The sequence below is a fragment of the Phyllobates terribilis genome, unplaced genomic scaffold, assembly GCF_046119375.1.
Source record: "Phyllobates terribilis strain yellow unplaced genomic scaffold, ASM4611937v1 Scaffold_8__6_contigs__length_399053987, whole genome shotgun sequence".
NCBI classification, from domain to species: domain Eukaryota; kingdom Metazoa; phylum Chordata; class Amphibia; order Anura; family Dendrobatidae; genus Phyllobates; species Phyllobates terribilis.
In genome coordinates this window covers 270613266-270619265 of record NW_027362768.1, presented here as the reverse complement: position 1 = coordinate 270619265, position 6000 = coordinate 270613266, and the positions used below count along the sequence as shown (strand labels likewise).

At 42.0% G+C, this 6000-nt stretch overlaps 1 pseudogene; it reads right to left on the bottom strand.

The window, feature by feature from the left end:
• Positions 1 to 3519: 3519 nt before the first annotated feature.
• LOC141157737 (meiotic recombination protein DMC1/LIM15 homolog) overlaps positions 3520 to 6000 on the bottom strand; it is a 195143-nt pseudogene continuing 192662 nt past the window's right edge.

Sequence of the window (6000 nt, the reverse complement as noted above, 5' to 3'; positions counted from 1 at the left end):
TTAATGGCTAAAAATCTGGTCATTTTAAGAATGAATAGATCAAAGGGCTCATCATATCAAAACACCAGAATGTCATGTGATCACTGTACATGAGATACATAATTGTATTCTGCACTAAACGCCATTTGGTGCGTGCACTTGTCCATACCTGCAAAGGATTCTTCTGGGCTTCACAAGCATAGGTCAACTATAGTCAGAGGCTATACTCTTTAGGAAGTGGCACTTGTCTTCCTCTATTCCCTTCCCATTTACTATGAAACCAAACTTCTTCAGGATTCTGGGAGTTTGGTTTTGCAAGAAAGGAGCAGATATATAGTTATAGGAAAAGAGCATGGCCAAAGTGTATCAGAAAATTAGAGTGTGGAGCTTAGATTGCACTCTATTGTGGGTTCTAAAAATCTAGCACAGACATGGTGAGTTTCTGTATGTGGGTTCTAAGCCTTACCAGTCTCCTGTAGTATGGTATAATGAGTAAACAGAGTTAGGCCCCATTCACACGTCCTGGTGATTCTGGTACAGGAAAAACCAGTACCAGTGAGGTCTGTGTGGCAAGTACATATCAGTGTGAATGGATAGATAGGATAAATATATGTCAGTGAGATATATAATCGGTGTTTTGCGTGCATAGGTTTCTGTACTTCTATTTAGCAGAGAATAAATAAAAGAAAAAAAATGTGGGGTTCCCCCTATTTTTAATAACCAGCAAAGGCTAAGCAGACAGCTGCGGGCTGATATTAATAGGCTGGGAAGAGCCCATGGATATTGGCCCTTTCCCAGACTCATAGCACCAGCCCTCAGCCACCCCAGAAATGGCGCATCCATTAGACGCACCAATTCTGGCGCTTAGCCTCGGCTTTTCCCAATTGCCCTGGTGCGTGGGCAATCAGGGTAATGGTTTTGGGGTTGATTTCAGCTGTGTAATGTCAGCTGACCTCAAGCCCGGGGGCTAATAATTGAGAGGTATCAGTCAGAAAAAGAAATAAACACGAACACAGAGAACAGTCCTTTAATTGTAAAAAGCACAATTACCCTCCTTTACCCATTTATTAGCAAAAATAAAAGTAATCTACAAGGGTCCACCGTAAATCCATAATAAGGAGGTTCCACAACTATCCCCGACTCTGCTACATCCAGAGCAGTGGTGAGAGGTGGCAACCGCTCTTTCTGATATCCACACATCCATTATCTTTTGGTCCTCCTGATAAGCCAGTGTTTGGCGAAACGCGTCGAGGCAATGAGGTGATAGGGGAATATCTATGACCAGGGACACAATCTCTTTGGATAAGTACAATTCCTTTTATTTATCAAGAATACTATCATGTGTTGCATATTAAATCTCAGCACCTAAATCATATGGGTGTAGGTCCTATGTGCGCTAATTTGTACTAACAGATGTCTATATAAACACACTGCACTTTACTAAGATTTGGCCTATTTTGTATTTTTTATTGGGCTAAGAGTTTTTTTTCAAAAAATAAACCTTGTCCAGAGACATGTGATCTTTGTTGGAGTTACCCATACATCTTTATATATCCTTGTTTATATTTTGTGATCTAACCTTATCGTACCTGCACTTTCCCTTAGTATTTGAGATTGGACTCTGTATAGTGCTAGGTTTCCTCACGGTATATATAGATAGGGACTTGGTGAGGGACCACAGGGTGAACCGCCGAGGAGCAGGGGCGCCACAACGTTCCCCCCTTAGGGTGCCAACCTCCGCTGGTACGCAGGGAGAGTCCAGGGGAAGTGTAGGACATCAGTAAGAATTAGGTTTTGTCATCACAAATTATTGTGGTTTTGTGTATACTGTTTTGTGTGTCTTTTTATGGTCTTGAGACCTTTTTTTAACATGATCAATAAAAGTTATATCTTAAAATTGGGGTTTCGATATGATCATGGCAACCGCTCTCTCTCTCTCATAGTGTTTGAACATTGAAATCAGAATTTATTACACTGCAATCGACTGCCTGAAAAACATGTCACAAAATACTCAAAACAATGAACATATGTGTTTGAAAAGAACTTGCTGTGCATGACGCGCTCCTGGGCCTGCTGTGTCGCGCAGCGTCTCGCGCACGGGGGCTTACCCGGAACCGGATCAGATGAGGGTTGTAGTCTCCGAGTGGCGGGGACCCGGTCCGTGCCCAGGGAGTCAACTCAGTGTGTGGCAGTCTTGATAGATGTTATTTGAGTGTCGACTACGCCACCCGTTGATTTGCAGCTATGGAGCTGCCGCTGCAGGGCAGACCGCTGAGGCCGGTGTAGAATTGTGCAGCGTGATAGTATAACCCCCAACGGGAGGGGTATGGCCTCAGGGCAGCCGACGTGGAAGATGAGCGTAGCAGGAACCACTCAGACGGTGCGGTGTAATTCAGGGTCTTTACTGGTAACAACGATAGACCCTCCCGGAGTACTTGCTAGCGAACGGGGCCTGGTCAGTCCTTGAGCAGATGGGATCTCCCCTGGCCAGGCGGAGTTGTAGGCCTCCCAAACTGACTGTACTCTTCTGGCTACCTTGCTAGAAGCGGATATAAGTAGCCCACGTCCCTGAGTGTACCGTGTGGTGCTCACCCGTATGGCCGGTGACTCGGGGCCTTCTAATGGCTTCCGCTCCACGATGGCGGCGCTGGTCCCACGCGTGTGACCGTGCCTTCGGGTTTCTGGGCCTGAGGACCTGAAATCCCCTGCCGGTCGGCTTCTGCTGCTGGGTAAGAGTTAGTCCCCACAGCCTCGGACGCCGGGTCCGGTAAGAAAGCTTCTCAGTCAGGGCGAGCTCTGCAGCTGCCAGCCCCTGACTTGTAGTAGTATTGCTCCCACTGAGCTTCTGCTGTTTCTTCCTGTGACTGTTTCTTGTCTCTACTCTCCTTGACTGACTAACCCTGCTTCAGCCCCGGGTTTATATAGGGGAAGGTCTTCCCCTCCCAAGACTGGGCAGGAGGTGTGGCATGCACAGGATCCCTGACCAAAGGACCTCCCACCTGCTCTCAGACATAACATTACATTACTGTGGGAAACCAGACCCCTGGGGTGCCACATGCATATGTTCATGTTTTAACCGTTTCAGGTTTCTAAAACTGCCAAGCAATTAAGTGACATGTCCATTCTTCTGCCTTTTTCTGTTCGGAAGCCACACTGTACTATACAACACAAATCAATGTAAAAAGTAAAGCGATGCCCGGACATTTTTTGAAGCATTTTGACATTGTTTTTGCTTTAAAAAAACACTAGCGGTTTCTTCATTATTCAATGGAGTGAAAAAAACAACCGGAAAACGACAGTACAAAAGATGTCACAAAAACCATGGGAAAACATGTCAGTGGCCAGAACCATCAGAAAAAAACGCACAGGAAATGACTGAAAAAACTACACGCAAGACGCTTGGTGAAAAAAGAAACCAGAATTCCCTGAAGCATCTTCAGCCTGTAAAACTTGGCTTATTTATTTCTTTGAAGATGAACAGCAATCAAGCATGAAAATAACATTTTTTCAATTGTTTAATTCTTGAATATTATCACTGTTTTGAGTCTATAGAAGTCATCTATACAGGCAAACCTACACATTAATAATCCAACAAGAGATAACAAAAGATGTGTCACTTGTCAAAAATAAAATATTTTCTTATTTATTAATCCACAATGCTTACAAATCTCTAAACAGCAAGTACTGCTATTTTAAGCCTTTTGTATTAAGAAAGAGATTTTACTTTTGCCAAGAGCCATCTTGGTTTTTATCTTTTCTTGAAACAGCAATTTGATGCAGAGCACCACCATATCTTCTGCATATATAAGAAACCTGTGTTATCCTACAGAGATTGTTTAACTATAAGGTACAATACTTCTATGGTCAGCATATAAATAAATATGCATAAATACACACATAAAACAATTACTTTAAACGACCAACCTTTTTTGTAAATTAAACCATTGAACCAATTAATAAAAATATGTTAAAACATTTCTGCAGTAGTTATATAATCAAATTACTAGAAAACTGCAAGTAGATATTAAACCTTTTTAAATAGTTTGTATAAATCAGGTATCACTCCTTTGCATCGTTAATACCACCAGCAGTGATTGCAAATGTGGCTTCATTTTCTGGCATTTCAGGGCTATCAACAAAAAAAAGGAAATATTTTTTACTGATATCTTCTAATTTTTCATTTTAGGATTTAACATACTTGTCAAAGTAAAATGGGTTTTCTGTTAATATTTTTTATCCATTAGGCTTCAATGAGGTCCACTTACTGGCCCCTGCTCTAGTGATGGCTCTCAGACGCTGCTCCCAGTGATTGTTTACAGACTGTAGCGGTGGCGTGAGTACAAGCGCATGTAGCTGCTATAGCCATTCACTGGGCTCAGCGGCTTATGCCGGCTATACAAGTTAAACATTATTTTTAATTGAGAAGGTGATCAATTTGTTTGGTAGATCGTATACTTCCTCCTTTCAATATTGGGGAATGTCTCTTTAAATTTTTGGGATGACTGTTGTGCACACTTTCTTAAAAGGGTTGTCCACTACTGGACAACGCATTCTTAAAGAGGTTGTCTCACGTTTTTACTGTATGTGGCTACAATTGCAATGTGGTAGTAAAAACAAGCAATATTGCTATTTACTTTTTATTACAATTATTTTCTGTTCTCAAGAACGCAGAGATTTTTTTTCTATCGTGTACAGCTCATTGCCTAGGTTCCCGACTACCCTGCAGTCTTGGTGTGGCCTGTTACCTAGGTAAGAAGCACACATATATGTATGCTTTATAGCCTCCTCGTGCAGCTATGAAAATGACCGTTTCGCTGGATCCAACCAGGCTCAGTGAACTTGCTCTTTTCCCATGTTGCAAAGACAAAACTGCTTGTGATAGCTGCATGAGAGGATGCTCAATTCAGACCAGAGGCAACAGATAGACAATCTGTCAATCTACAGCAGCGAACTGCCTCCTGCAACTAAGCACAGAGATAATCCCTTTATAATAGCTGCACAGCCGATCATAAAATGAAAATATTACTTATCTCCTGCAACTGCTCCGTTCCTGGGATAGCTGCAATCGCTGCATTTGCTGACTGTACCATGACAGTTATTTCACGTGACCAATCAGTGACCATTGATCGACCTCAGCTTTCAGGATTCCGTTAGACTGGCAGAATCAGTAATGTCATCTATGTAGTGTATTAACTGTAGATATGGTAATCACTTCTAAAATATGGTTATATTGTGTAATAAAATTAATGGGCATATTCCTAAATATACAGTATTCCCTTAAGAGTCATGCTACTAATTAAGTACACAACTAATTAAGTACACAAATCAAGACATCCGGAGGAAGTGAGAGACCAGTCGCAGCTCTCACTTCCTCAGGATGTCAATTACGTCCGTAGGAGAAGGAGAGTGAAGCCAGCGCTGAATGGCCACAAGGATTGCGTGACAGCAATGTCACATGAGCCCCTTGGAGAGCCAGTGCCAAAACTGCTGAAACGGTGCCGTCACTAGTAGTGGACAACCACTTTAATATTAGTTACAGGCTTATCAGACGCTGAGATCTATATTGATTAAGACAGTATGCTCAATAGATATCTCAAAAATGTAAAGAAACATTCTCCATCAAGCCAATTTATCACCTTTCCAATGAGAGATGATACAGTGTGTGGTTGACATATTAAAAGAGGGTTACCAAATATTGAATATGCATTTGTATATATCACTGAAAGGAGAATGCACACTTTTAATGTTTTAAATTGACAAAAGTTAGGTTTTAGAGCAGCATTATGCTAATTTATCGAAGCTGGATCTAAAATATAGAAACTCATATGAACAATATGAGACTGATTTCCAGTGGTAATAGATTATGTTATTGGACCTTACTTTTAGGTGTTATTTAGGTGTTACAAAGTGAAGGTGTAGCACCCCGAGGACTCGGCTGCTACAGGGGTATTGCACCTCAGACCAGAGGTGTGGTATTCCACTCCCGGGTAAGGATGGAGTGTGGAACTGGGCTCAGTTAGC